Raw genomic sequence first — 15,278 nt, 5'->3', positions numbered from 1 at the left:
GGAAATAATGATGTGTTAAAAAACAAACAAAAACAACAACAAAAAAAAAACAACAAAGAAAAACCTTCTGTTTTGTGAAGTGTGGTTTGTACCACATTATTTAAGTTCTCCTTAGAAGACAATTGTTTAGACTTCTGCTTGTCATGAACAGTACTCCATCTACTTCTAAAACTTTCTATGAATATGACTGTAATATTGTAATCATTTTACAGTCGGTAGCTAAAGCACTAAGATTAGTCACCAGTTTGAGGAGATAGTTCTCTGGAATGACTCAGACTTAAACACTCAGTCTGTTCTACACTGTTTGAGTCTCACCTTCCAAAGACAGAAGCCTTCACTTCAACCTATCAGCAATAGCTTCCTTTGCATTTGAAGAATTCATTCCACAAAGTATCAAATGCAGAAATTGTAAAGGTCATTAGTCAGCACTTAGAATATCGTGTTTTAAGCAGCTTGCCTAGCATCAGGCAAAAATTCTGTTGCAGTGTAAGGGAGAGATATAGAAACCAGCCTGTTAGTGACCTAGCTGTATGATAACCTTTGTAGTATTACTTCATTTTGGGTATGAATTTCAGCTTCTTTACAACAGTAGCAGGATTCCCTGAAGAAGTAGCCTCCTTCTTCCTCCAAGACACTTTGTTCTCAGAATTCAGCCCACCCTTTCAGAAACTGAAGTTGAGTCCTGTGCTATAAAAGAGCACAGGGCTCTGTCAGTAAGAACGCAGAGGTAGTTGTGCTGGAACAGATTGAATATCACCAAGACTCATTGTCTTAACGTGGTTAGCAGAGGTTGCTTGAGGAGTGTAAGAGACAGTAAAATATGGACTGGCACTGCTATCTTGCAGTGATGAACAGCTTAAGGATTCAACCACTCATGCCTTCTCTTTTTTTATTCATAAGACGACAACAAGTTTCTAAAGTCTGCAGTTGAGAACCATAACAAATATGTTAATCCTGAACAATCTACAGTCTTGCTCAGGACACATTCTTCACAAGATGGGACTGTGTGTTGGAAGACCTTGGGTTCAGAAGACATATCATCCTGAATCCTACACATTAAAGAAAGGGAGATACTGAACATCAATTGCTGTGTGAAGCTCAAAACAGTGAATATATCAGTTAAATTTTCTAATTGCTTAGACATTGTTGGCATCCAAACTTATGTCCACTGTTTCTATTACAAGTGAGAACTTTCTTTTTTATATTTCAGACACTGTTCAGTCCATAATAATAAACCTAACTTAGAAGCCATAAAATGTATGGTGGGACAACTTAGGGAAGAATATTGGGGAAATTGTGCAGTTAATGGAGAATTACTCAAGTTATAATTTACTAAGTATTGTCGCAGATTTCTTGTGTCAGATTGCAATAAAAGGAAAATTTTCCTAAATTAATTTATAATGGGTAATCAAGCACTAGTTAATAACTATGACTTTATGCAACATGAACACAATAATTTAAGCTGTACGCCTGAAAGTAGGCAATGAAAATCTAACAGTACTTGCTACTGTACTGATCTTAGCCAGAAAGTATGTCAGTATGTCTGAATGTTAGTTGTCAATCTGCTCTCGTGGTTCAACAATTAATGCCACTTATTACCTCATTTCTGATTAGTTCTTGTTTTTCTGACAAATTTTCTAAAAATATATTTCCTGAAAATAGGAAAGTAAAGCTGAAAAATGAAAACCAGGCTGCATGGAAAGTGTTATAAACACTTCTCTAGAATACATAGAAGTATAGTAGGTAGTTATTTATTTGAGTGGCACATGTTTTCTTAATGCTGGACACTCTTCAATAATGCATGCCACCTCAAGCTAGGAAAGTGTGACGAAAGGCAGGTCTGCAAATGTTTCTGCGCAAGCCGTTTCTTCCTGCCCTTTGTCTTTTATTTGTTGTGTTTGAGGGGTTAGAAACAGAAAGGAAGAAGAAAAAAATACAAGAAAAGACTTGATGTGCTATATTTTTTGTCTGATTTTGCTTCTACTGTCTTAGATGGCTGTTGTTGTAAGGATAAATAAAATTAAATAAAAATAGAAATAAAAACAGGATTAAAAATGAAAATAAAAGGATAGCCCACATAATTTCAAAGAATTTGCTTTGTGAAAAACTTCAGTAGATTTTTGTAACTAGCTATGGAAAAACAGCTTGAGAGAAAGTCACACCTGCAAACCAGATTGAAAGTTAATCCAGACCAAAATATACTTAGTAAATGAAAGCTTATTTTTGTTTTCTCTGAAAAACCAAAACCATTTTCCTGTTCATTATTCCAAGTGTGGAAGAGAAAGAGTTGTGGAAAAAAAATAAAAAAAAGGTAATACTTTTCAATCTCTGTGTATTTTTAATACCAAAATTCCACAAAAGGCCACAAACTGTTTGTCTTCCTCTATGTGGAATTTCCACTAATGCCAGCAGGGCTATATCATTGACTTGCAGTCTTTTCACACTGTTGCTGTGACATAAGGTACTTTCAAAATGGTCAGTACTGCACCAGGAAAGTTAGACCAGAGGTCATGGGCATTATAGATTCACCTTCACATCAACTAGGCACACAAAATAATTACTCTGTTCTACAGTAAGCAAAAACAAGTTCAACACAGGGTGAATACATGAGCTTTCATTCTACAAATTTTTAGAAAAAGTGATCATCCTTAACACAAAAATGGATAATGGGCAGATTACATGACTATTCTCAAATGAAAAAAAAAAAAAAAATTAATGCCAGAATCCAAATTAGAGCGGAGATACAACAAACACATATCTGGCAGGATTTAACCAGCAGGTCTAACTGTAGGTTTGAGTTAAAAGTTTACAAAGCTGCATTTTGATATTCACATAGATGACAATGGAAAAATGTCATGTGGTGCTTTGGTGTTTTCCCATAACTTGTAGACATTTGGGATCAACATATGAAAGTATCACATAGGATTGAGACTGACCCTTTATTATATTTGTCATTAGGACTCATTAATTATTTGAGTTTAATTCTACTTTTTTTTTTTTTTTTTGAGTTGTAACATAATGGTGCAGCAAAAGTAAAAGCACTAATGACTGCTGTCAATATGTTCTTTAGGACAGTAGCAGAGAAATCTGTATGATTTCAGAAATATACAGAGTGAAAGTCATCCTGCTCTCTGCCTCTGCACTCTCCCCAAGGGCTGTAGAGAGAATGTGTAATTCTGCAAGCACCACTTTGTGCTTTTCAAGATGAAAGATAGAGTTGTCTTCTTGCACTGCCAAGTACAGGAAGTGATGCTACTTTGGGACAAAAGAAGGCTTTCAACCTCCTTACCATTTGGGACAAAAGAAAGCCTTTCAACCTCCTTACCATCTTTGAGGTACCTGCAGTAATCAGACCAGTGTGTTTAGAAGACAATTCCATTTTTTCTTTACTCTGCTGTCCCAGATTGTTAGAATTTACTAAATGCTCCCCAGGAGGTCAACTTTGTGTAGCAGCACTGTGAGTTATGCAGTAACTACCATTGCAGAACTTACTCTGTTATTAAAAAGAATTACACCTGCATCAATCCCTTTGATTTTATAGAGCAAACAGAACAGTGTCTTCTACAGTGTCTCCAACTCCAACAGTACAAAGAATGAGAATGATTCAATGTCATACTTCAGATTCAAGAGAATGCGGACATTTCTCTTGCTATTATGGAAAAAAAAAAAAAAAGATAGAAAGGAAAAAAAGCTTTATGCTCAAGTCGAAAAGATGTGGCAGGCAATGTAAATTGAGCATTCTTGGCAGGTAACTTCTTCCCAGTGTTTATGGGTCAGGTTGTCAGACATGAACAGCAGGGTCAGCCAACATCTTTTCTACAATATGTGACATACGTTTCTACTTGTAAAGATCTAAGTGATTCTGTGCTCTAGTCACCTTATCCCTGTTTTGTCTATCTACAAGAGACAGAAAGCAGGATCTCTTAATTTTAACATAAGAATCATTTTTTTCCAAATTGTTTCTAAAGGATGATATCCTAGATTTAAGGACAGAATCTACAGACTTCTCAGTTTTTTTCTTTCTTTTTTTCTTTCTTCTTCCAACAAAGTATTGTTTGCTTTTTTGTGGATTCCTGTATTCATATTCTATCATAAAATTTTTCATCTAGTTAGCTTATAATGTAAGCATAGATAAATATTAATTTATTTCTCTTATATAATACTATTTTGTGGAAGAATGAAGGAAACTATGAAGGAAAATACTATTTTGTGGAAGAATGAAGGAAACTATGGAATCATTATGAAGATATTTGTTACTTATAAACAGAAATCCTGTGTCATTGATGCACTTTAAATTACTCATCTACTGCTACACTCTCAAAAGGGTGTAGGACTCATCTAAATTCTTTTGTGCATCTGCTAGACCCAGGCAGATGCATGAGATAGACTAGGAAATCTAATATTAGCAGTAGACACCTTTAACACAAGCAGTTGAATTGCTCACCTGTTTCTAAGCAGTGTGAAAGACTCAACTAGCATCAGTAAATCATGGCTTGGAGATGTTGCTTTCATCACCCTTGTACCAACAGTGCAGGAACAGGGATGATGTTGAAGTAATGGTTCTCCTATGAAAATACACCTTGTGTAAGGAGAGGAAAATCCATTGCTACTTAAGATACATGCTACTATTAGAGAATTATCTTGAACAGTAAGTCTTTTTGCACTTTCAAATCTTCTATTAATAAAATTCTCTTTTTGTTTTTTGCAGTGTCAGAAAAAGAAAAGAAAGCTTATTTTGCAGCAGCTCTAGAATCCTCAAATTACAATATCTTCTTCGAAGCCAAGAACATTAATTAGAACAAACCCTATGTAATTATGACTAAATGTAATTCTTCCTACCAGAAAGAAAGGCCATTTTCTTTTTTTCTCTTCCTCTGATTTCACTACTCAGCATAGACCATCAAAGTTACAAAATTCCAGCCCAAAAGAATTTACAAAGAAAATCTCTTTCTGGATTGTTCATTCTTTCATTTCTTAGTTCAACAGAATTTTTCATCAGCTTTCTCAAAACTGATTAGACGGCTACACCTTAGGATGGAATAATACCCACAAGATGGGTATCGTGGACTCTGGGAAAAAGAAGATAGGAAATAAGATCAGTATTATTCTACTGCTCCACTGGGATCTGAGCTGGTGTCAGCAGTCCCTTCTGATCTGCTTCTAGTCAGTTATTTGAGTTGCAGTGTTTGTAGGCTGCTATAACCTCCAAGTCCGCTTGCAGCTCAGGAGTAGTAGCCAAAACTGCTTTGGTCAAGAATCAATGACTTTGAAGTCACTTGATGAGCTGGTTAAAAGAGCTAACCACAAAAATTCAGAACTCCTCAATGAACAGCCATTTAAACTAATTAAATTAGACATTTAATTAGTCAACTTTTACGTGTAATGCAAGTTCTGAATAATCAGGAAAGCTGACCAAAGCTGGTGTAAGATCTTACCTCTATTTTTATATGCCTTATCTAGTATGTGCTGCAGTTTTCAGAATAATTGTGACATTTGATTTGTGTGAAAACAGAGAAATATCAATATTTCAACAGAGAGGCTGATCCAGCTTTATTTAGATCAATTTAAATTCTACCTTTCTTCCAAAACTATATCAAGCCCATAATAAATAAAACTTTATTTTACTTAAATAAATCACGTAATTGTCCTATTCCACAGAATTTAAAAAATACACTTTTTTTTTTTTTTTTTGAAATGTCAGGTTCCTTCCATTTTCAACAGACAAATTATCTTCACATTTTAATTTTGTACTTAATGGCAAAGTGTTGTGTGTATATATAAGGTTCCTAAGTATGCTGATCTGTACTTGTATAACTATTCTCAGACTTCACTTAATTACATGCCCCACCATGTGTTGCTTTGTATCTAAGTAGTACTACTTTACTGCTAGGAATATTGAACAATGAAAGGCAACACTCTTTTGTTTGGTTACACAGTATAAAGCACCTGAATTCAGTCTCTTCTCACAGGTTCCCCCTCCTGGTTTCTGAATTATATCCTTTACAAGTGTTTCAAAAAAGGGCATTTACAGTCATCCTTGTTGTAAAACGTTAGGGCTGGTGTGTGTCTTTATGTGTTTCTTGTACCCAAGAATTGCTCCCATTAGTCAGGAAAAAAAAAAAAAAAAAGGAGAGAGAGAGAGAGGGAGAAAGGGAGGGATGAAAATAATAGAGGAAGCTAAAGAAAATACAGAGGTTTTGAAGATTTATTTCAGGTCCGTTTTTTCCTACCCTGCTAAGATCTCTAACTAGTAATTGAGATGAGGAAAGAATCATTGGAAAAAACTATTTGTCTACAAATTGTATTTCTTGGATACCTAACACTGTTACTCTAGAAGAAATCGGTTACATAAGAATCAGTGAAGAAAAACAAGCAGTGACTAAAACATAACAAAGATTTCAGTCCAGTTCAGTTGCATGGGAGTTCAGAACATGTTTTATATATCTAAAAATCTTCTTCATTGTACTCAAAATATACAGAACTTCCTGACCTCACATGTGTCAGTCAATGACAGACTGGCTAACCAATCCAGCAATTATATCTTTATATAAGCAGTTTTTTTTCTTTTTTTCTTAGAATTATTTATAACAGTCTGATTTTGAGAAGCAAACTGACAATGTCCAGATCAGTAAGACAGATGAGATTTTTATTTGGTCAGCACCATTCTTTACTAGCCAGAGAAGCTGTGAATGATATGCTACTGAAGTTAAATGAAAAAAAAACACTAGTTGATTTGTCGGCTTGGTGTCAAGTTGAAAATGGGGATATATTAGGAATGTCCCTGAGACAGGAAGATATTTTAATGCCTCAATCAAAAAGAAGTTCACTTTAATTTATGGTTCATTTTGTATAACATTATGCTCAATTATATTCCTAAAACAAAAACCTTAAAAAAAAAAAAAAAAAGAAAAAAAGACAGAAGCATGCTGAAGTTAAATAATAGATCCTGAAAAATGAAGCAATCTGTCAATCATTTTTTTCAACAAATACTAAAATTAAACACATTTTCAATAATAATATTCACATTTCAACATGGTTCCACTTCTGTCTTTAAGCTTTTAATTAATAGTTCTGATGTCAAAATACTGAATCATGAACAGTCCGTAAGAATTTTTCTCTGGAAAAGATGATAAATTCTTGATCCTTAACCAAACAAGTTTAGTTGGATTTCAAAGAACAGATCTCTTTAAAGGAGGATCAAACAATCAAAATTCAAAGCATTTTTACCTTTTTAAATCTCATTTTGAGCACTGTAGAAAGTGAATAATTGATAAATAATTTCTAAAATCTAGACTGTAGATTGTGATTCCATGGAAATTACAGTATTAACAATAAAATTACGGAGAATGTTAGGACGTTAAATATATAATATATATAATATATAAATATATTTATTCACACTTTATTCCAAGAATATATTTTCCTTCCCGTAATGAAGATATATACAAAAAATGGTGAAACCTGTGCTGATTTACTCAGCAGATAAAGAAGACAGTAAAATATAACATTTAGAGTTATTGGGGAAACATATATATATATAATTGATTGTTTCTCAGGTTAATAAGTCAAAGCTTAGATAATTCCTTAAAAAAAAAAAAAAAAAGAGAGAGAATCAGATGAAAACTAATTTCTGGAGGGTTTCTGTCTACCAACTAGGTTTGCAACGAAAACTTTCCCAGCTTGCAAATATTTTTAAATATTTCTAAATAGTTATTGGTCCTGCATTTTGAAGGTAGCTTGACAGTTACCAAGCCTACTTGAAATCTGTATTAAAAGAGGCTCCTGTACTTAAAAAGATGAAAATGAATTTACATACAGGGGAAAAAAATGTATGCAAGTATGCAAATACCTGCAACTATCTCAGTGTTTTTCAGTGTCCTCTGTGAATATTTCCAGTGTGTTTTAAGGTCACTATATTAGGTATTTTGCACTGTTGCTGGCTTATCTCAAAGACATGTAATATCCTTTGTTGACACAGTCATCTCTATTTTGAAGTTCTTGCATGTGCCGTCATCATCAGCATAAAGTTTACAGATTTATTAAATCAAAGTGCACTTCATTTTTAAGCTAGATATAGTTTTCTGTATGGCTTTATTAACAAATATTTCCTCCACTGTTTTTAAGATAAAATTACATGATGTTTATTTTTTTCTATAGCTGAAGGGAATTGAATTCTGAAAATTAAAACTTTCCTAAGAACTTCATATTTTTCTGGATGAATAATTGCAAATACTGTCCAGTGATCTTGACCTAGCTGAACACAGACTGACAATTATGGTACTTTATGCAGTGTGCCTCATCTGCAATTTGAACAGTCTCTCCCAGTTTTCCAGAATGACAGGAAAAGATACGAGCAGTTCCTTGCCATCTCCTTCCCTAAACAACTGTCCACAGGAGGACAAGATACAGTATAGACTGAAAGCACAAATAAAATACCAATAAAAGACTTAATATAGGTACTTGTTTCATAACTGGATTTTGACATGAACTAAAATTTTTCTGAATTGCAGCTATTATGGTTTGCAGAAATTCATGAGTCTAATATAGTTAAATTTTGTACAAATTGTGTACTCCTAGAAGACTTAACAGACAAGCAAAAAGAAATTGCAAGCTAACAAAAGTGACCACAGAGTAGTACGGTTCATAAAGACTGAGTGAAATAAATGGATTTTGTTTTAGAGACAAAGGAAAAGATGCCTATCATGCAACAACAGTAATAGTACTTGCAAGTGCTAAATAAGTGGCCTATCTTGCAAGAAAAAATGCATACTAAGTTTGAAGCTGATCTTAAATTAGAAGGAGATGTTGACTCCCTGGAGGGTGGAGAAGTCTTGATAGGAAATCTTGACCAATTAGAGGACTGAACCATCATCAGTAACAAGAAGTTTAACATGGACAATTGCATCTAGAATGAAGCAACACTGAATATATGTAGAGGCTGGGGGACAGAAGAATGGAGAGTAGCCCCAAGCAGAGAATTCTGGGGATACCGATGAAGGCAAACTGAATATGAGTTAGCAATATGCCCAGGCAGCCAAAAGGGTGCATCTAGCACAGCACTGCCATCTGAAAGAGGGAAGAGATTATCCCACTGCTATGCACTGGTATGGGCTCAGCTTGAGTACTGTCTGCAGTTTTGGAAATCAAAATATATGAATATGAAACTGAGTATGTAAACAAGGGCTATGAAGATGGTGAAGAGTATAGAGGGCAAGATGAGGACTAGCTATGTATGGATAAGACAGTATAAAATCTAACAAGAGAATTTCTGCATCTTGTTTTTGGTCTGGCTATGACTATATGATGTACTCAAGTTTTTCAAAACTGACTTATGCCATAAATATAATTTTTCTTATTATACATTATCATACTTCTAAATTATTCTGGTTACGAACCAAACGGGAAATAAATGAAGAAAAATAAAAAATATTGAGAAAAAAGGAGAAGAAATAAAACAAAATAAGAGGTTCGTAATGAAAAAATATAGCATCAAAGCTTTTGAATTGAATGTTGAGCTTCACGTGTTTATCAATTCCAAGGTAGAGACAGTTCTAAAAATTGTTTGGTTTTTGTTTTAACAAAACAAAACAGCAGCAACAGAACAAAACAGCAGCAACGATCTGAGGAGGAAAGCTAATTTACTAAATAAAATATCAGAAAGCAAAATAGCACAATATAATACAATATAATTGGAATTAAAGCCAATAAATCAAATAAAATAAGCAAGAGAGTGTGTCCGATAAACCAAAGGCCTTACGCTAACTCTGAAGGTGAGACGGCAGCGAGCACCCACTGCTGAGTCCATCCCAAAGGAAGGAGAGTGTCCCGTGACCACAGACAGTTTTTATCTTTCCCTCTGAGTGTAAACACGTAAAAATGCAAAGCATCGCACAGTCCATGTATTGGGAGTTAAAAAGTTAATGCTCTAGCTGTGTGGATCACTTATAGTTACAGATATGCCTATCTCAGAAGAGAAGAACTACATTCCCCAGAGGACTTTGCAATGCTTTGCATTTTTACGTATTTCCGCCCACAGGGAAAGATAAAAACTGTCTGTGGTCATGGAACCGTCTCTTCTTCCCTTCGGGATGGAGCTCAGCAGTGGGTGTTTGTTGCAGCGGTTCACCTTCAGCGTTAGCATAAGGCCTTTGCTTTATTGGATGCACTCTCTCTCTTGCTCATTTTATTTGATTCATTAGCCTCAATGCCAATTGTATTACATTGTGTTATTTTGCTTTCTGATATCTTATTTAGTAAATTAGCTTTCCTCCTCAGATCGTTGCCGCTGTTTTGTTCCTAGGCCCATCTCCCTTCTCCTTTTTTCCCTTTCCCCCTTCCCCTTCCCCGGGGTGTGGGCCCGTGGGTCCCCTGCCTCAATTGTCATGGTACCAAGTCAAACCGGCCCGCAAACCGCTGACAGTAACATATCCCTCTTCACTGACAGTCAGCACATGTATACAAGCAACAGTCAACTCCGAGCCAATTCAGCCCTGAGTTGTGATTTTTTTTTTGTCACATCTCATGATTTGCGTACTGACACACGGTACTCATTCACTTCAATTGCAGATGTGACTACTCAGTGCTTCTTCATCTTAGTCCCCAGAATCTCAAGGTGGGCATGCAGAAATAAGAAGCACACAGTTACTGACTATCTGTGAAAAAAAATTGTGTAAGGTAAACATCACACAGAAACTCTAGTAAAGTCAGAGTTGAACTCTGATACTCTAAGCTAGAACTTAGACACTTTGAGGGAAATAAATCCTTCCCTCTTCCAGCACTTGTAAGAAATAAGGCACAAGTGCCACATACAATGTCATCATTTAGTTCTCAGACTTGAGTAGGAAGACACCCCTAAACTAGGAAAGTTTTGTCTCTTGAGATAAATGTGAGTTTGAGTTAAAAACACATATTCACCTGAAGTAGAGCTTGCTCATAACTGGGTGAATAAAAGGAATGAATTAACAGAAAAATTTAATTTTAATATTTTTTAACTTTCAACCCCTTCACTGTTGTTTCATCACATCTTTCTTTGCTCATCTTTTTTTCCTGTTCCTCCAAATTCTTTTGTGCACCTAGTCCCTTTGCTTGTATGCTCATGCTCTGTAGATGCCATATATGCGTTTAGTCAGCTAAGTGTTCTAAATGCTACTTATTTTGAAAGGTTATATGTTTATACAATATACAATATACAATAATCTGTTTTGATTAAGGTTATGGTGTCACCCACACTGTGAAATAGATATCAGTTGTACAGTTTCTGGAGCCCACTATGATATCATGTGCACATATGCAGCTAGAAGAAAAATGTTGACCCAGAAATACTTAAAATGTAAAACTTTACTTTGTTTTACCCAATTTTCAATTATTACAAAATCTCTGAGCATATCCAGAACTACAATTGTTCTAAATATTGCTAATTTTTTGCACATTATTCAGCATTAGACTGCATAGTTAAATAACTGTGAAAGAAGTTCCACTGATACTCTCAAGTTTGAAAGTAAGACTTCCACATATTTTTTCAGCATTGTTATCAAAATAACATTTTTTGAGCTAGACTAGTACTGTATCTGCTAAACCTGAAAGAACATTATAAACCAAGCTTGGTCATAGATTTCTATATATTTTAATCAATTATTGCAAAGATACTGATACAAGAGTTGTTATTGCAAAGACATGCTAGAAGAAGCTTATAGAAGCATATAGTTTAACCAAGCCAAACTGTAATCCTCAGTGAAGAATCCAACATTCTTTTTTACTTATAAATCAGATATTTATTCAGAAAATGCAAAATTTCTGTCAAAATACTAAGACAATCCTTGAAAAAATAGTAACACTGAGAAAGAAATGAAAATATCAGACAAGCTTTCTTTCTGTTTCAGTTTTTTAGAGTGTATATATATATATGTATATATATGTATACACTCAAAATTTGTTACATCAAAGTTTGTCAAATTCACTTGAATATATAATGCTATTCACAACAATGGTTACAAATAGTAGTGATTATGAATACTTAAGTTTGATTACTCAGGTGTCCAGCATCCCCACAAATAATTAGGTCAGTTTTACCAATGTCTTCATAAAATCCTACTGTGGGGCAGAAACTGCTGCCGCTTTTGTGAGTGCATCTGCCATGTCTGGTCAGAGCAGCTGCTATAAGAATAAAAACCTTGCAGTAATTATGACTAAGGACATTCTCTGGCCTGCCTTCACAGCTAACAAAAAAAAAAACAAAAAAAAAAAGTTTAAAAACAAGATGGAATTCTCCTATTTAATATAAAATGGAGCAATACTTTGCCACTCATAAATAAGTGGTAAGTATCCCTCAAGATGAATATAACTCATGTTCTTGTTGAAAAAATGATTCAAGCTCTGGATTCCTATGATATAGAAAAATAGCAGTGGGACAGAGAAAGATGTAAGCCTCATTCACACCTCTGTAGACAACAGTTCTTTCCTTAGTTAAGAAAATGGTAATAAAACTCTGTTAGAAACCTAATCCTAAAGGCCAATTTCACTTATAGATGTTTCCTTGGCACTATGCCACCAGTGTAATTGAAAACCTGAGTTATTCATTTATGTCACAGAAGATTATTTGTCTTGTGCAGGCAAGTACAATGGATTGGCTTTCACGTTGTTATGACAAAGTATGAACATGTCATATGGCTGCCACATACTGTAATACCACCTGAATTCACTGTATTATGAAAACAGAAAGTATCTAAGTGCATTTAAATTTCCTTTTTTAACAAAACACATTTTCATGACAGCGATTCCAAACAATTACCCAATGTAACCACTGAGATAATACACGAAAGAAAGGAAGTGGAGCCCTTTTAATCTAATTCAGTCAACTGGTCTTGGTTCATCCAGTAGTCCAAACATATCTTACAGACAGCAAACTATAAAACAGTGGAGGTGAAAAGTAACTCACTAATCAATAAAATCTCCATGAGACAATGAGCTTGAAGCTGTTTGACTTAAAGAAGAATTCAGTTAGTACTACATTAATTACATTAACATTCTCATAATTTTCTTCTCAATCATTTAAGAGATTAGATACATTTGACAAAACAAGAAGTAAGGCTCTCTCTCATCTGAAATGATTTTCTATCTTCATACATAGAGAATTCATTGCATAACATTCTATTGCATAGTATTATAGATTATTAACTTACAGTACAGTAGATTTTCAATGCTAGCTAGACAAAAGATCCTTTTGACTGCATAGTCTTGTGAAGATGCATTTGATATGTTTCTGGAGTAGTCTCAGAGAAATAATCTCTTGTAATTGTAATGCTATTACACGATAACCTTTCTAGGTTCTTTCTCCCTTGCAATTTTATCTTATGCTATTCCATGGCCTTTTTAAGGGGAATAAGAAATTTCTTTCAGATCCAGTGCGAAGTACATTGTGAATAAGATAAGAAACATGTAGATAATATTTTTTCCCATACAGAACTCACATTCAGAAACATAAACACATAGACAGTATTCCAAATGGGCCCTTGCCACCTCTTTATTTATTTATTTAACAAAAAATCTGCTTCAAGTAACTTTCTTTTCATATCTGACTGACTGACATTTCTGGATAGAAACACTCAGACATTGCTTCATGCAGAGAGATATCTTGCCAGCTGGCCAGCTTTCTGCAGGACAAGGCAGCCCATTACCAGTACATGTACAAGGTCTTCGTGGGACCAAAGCGCTCCAAAATTATTGTTGACTGGCAGCGCAGTATCTTTCATTTCTCACCTTTATTGTGCTTAACATCAGAGCCTCAGTAGTCATGCTTTTCCTCAGAGGGTAAAAGATATGTGTAGTCATGGGAATTGTAAATTGGGCAGTGATGAACACACATAGCCTTTTATGATTTTGAAGGAGGACTCTATTAGAAACTTTTACTGATGTACTAATAAGATACACATTTCTGGCCCAAAACATGAGCACAAGTGTCTTCCACTATATTTCTGTGGCAAATTTCAAAAGTCATTACCCTGCCCATAGATAGTTTGACTATGGAAAATTTCCAGTCATGACTCATCTATTTGAAACATTGAAAAGAGGTAAAGAAAAAAAGAGGTAGTAAATACTTCACATAAACTGTATAATTCATATCTTAAATTACAATTGATAATTCTAATGTAAGATATGCTACATGAAAACCCTTACTACAGCAGAAAAGACAGATTTTACACCAAGTTATGGTACACATTCAATGCTCAGATTCATACAATGTGCTTCATCATGGACAAGACACATTAGTCAATGTGAAATTTAACACTGATAGCATAGAGTGGATCTTTTCTATGACTCTGGTTTTAATATTTGAGAAAGCATATTGCCTGATATTTGAGAAAGTATATAGCCTGAGGCAGCAAATAAATAAATTATAAATAAATATTACTTAAGCAATTTTAAGGATTCTATCCATTAAATCCAACTTCTAATAAATACAACATCTGTATTCATATATTATTAACAATATTTATTATTCTGTACCTTGTGATATTATTTTAAGATTTAGTTAGTTTCCTTGATTACAAGGAATTTTGGGGGATTATATTTTTCTAAATATCAAATAGATAAAATTTAGTTTACCTATCAAATGACTAAATTTAGAATGAACAAAAATACAGAGATGGGAAAAGGGATCTATTTTAGTTTTCTTCTTTCCTGCTAAACCAGGTGATGCTTCTTAGAGGTTTTTTTTCCTCTTGTCTAATTTACATTTAACTTGACTGCTTATAATATGTTTCTAATTTGCAATTTCATCTGATTACTGATGACGTACATGCATTTGAACTGAATCCTATAATCAGCCTTCATTTTCATGAATGACTAAGAATTTTGGTTGCCCATCTGAAAAGGACCTGATTTCTTTTATAAAAATTATTGGAACACTCACCATTTGAACCTGTAAAGACCCCTATAGAATTTATCTTATAACTGAATCACTCAAAGTCACTGGCTACTTCAGATTATTTAGCTTCCTTAAGGACTTCTACTTTCTTTTGCAGGTTTTCTTTGTTTATGAATACATCGATCATTGTCTCCTTTAAAGTAATTGGAACTGTGATAATAGAAAATCTCTAATTCAACATAATTGTTTTTATATTTAGGGGATCATTTTAATCATTTAAATCATACTTGATTTACTGTAGTCATTTCTAACTCAGAAATATTGCTATGATTATGGTATGACATCAATGGAATAGACCATTACCAAGGGAAAATGCCTTTTTTTTTTTTCCTGTAAATACTGATGAGAACAATGG

The sequence above is a fragment of the Cyrtonyx montezumae genome, unplaced genomic scaffold (assembly GCF_038088225.1).
Source record: "Cyrtonyx montezumae isolate F1298 unplaced genomic scaffold, pur_monq_1.0 scaffold_8, whole genome shotgun sequence".
NCBI lineage: Eukaryota > Metazoa > Chordata > Aves > Galliformes > Odontophoridae > Cyrtonyx > Cyrtonyx montezumae.
This window is presented reverse-complemented; position numbering follows the sequence as displayed.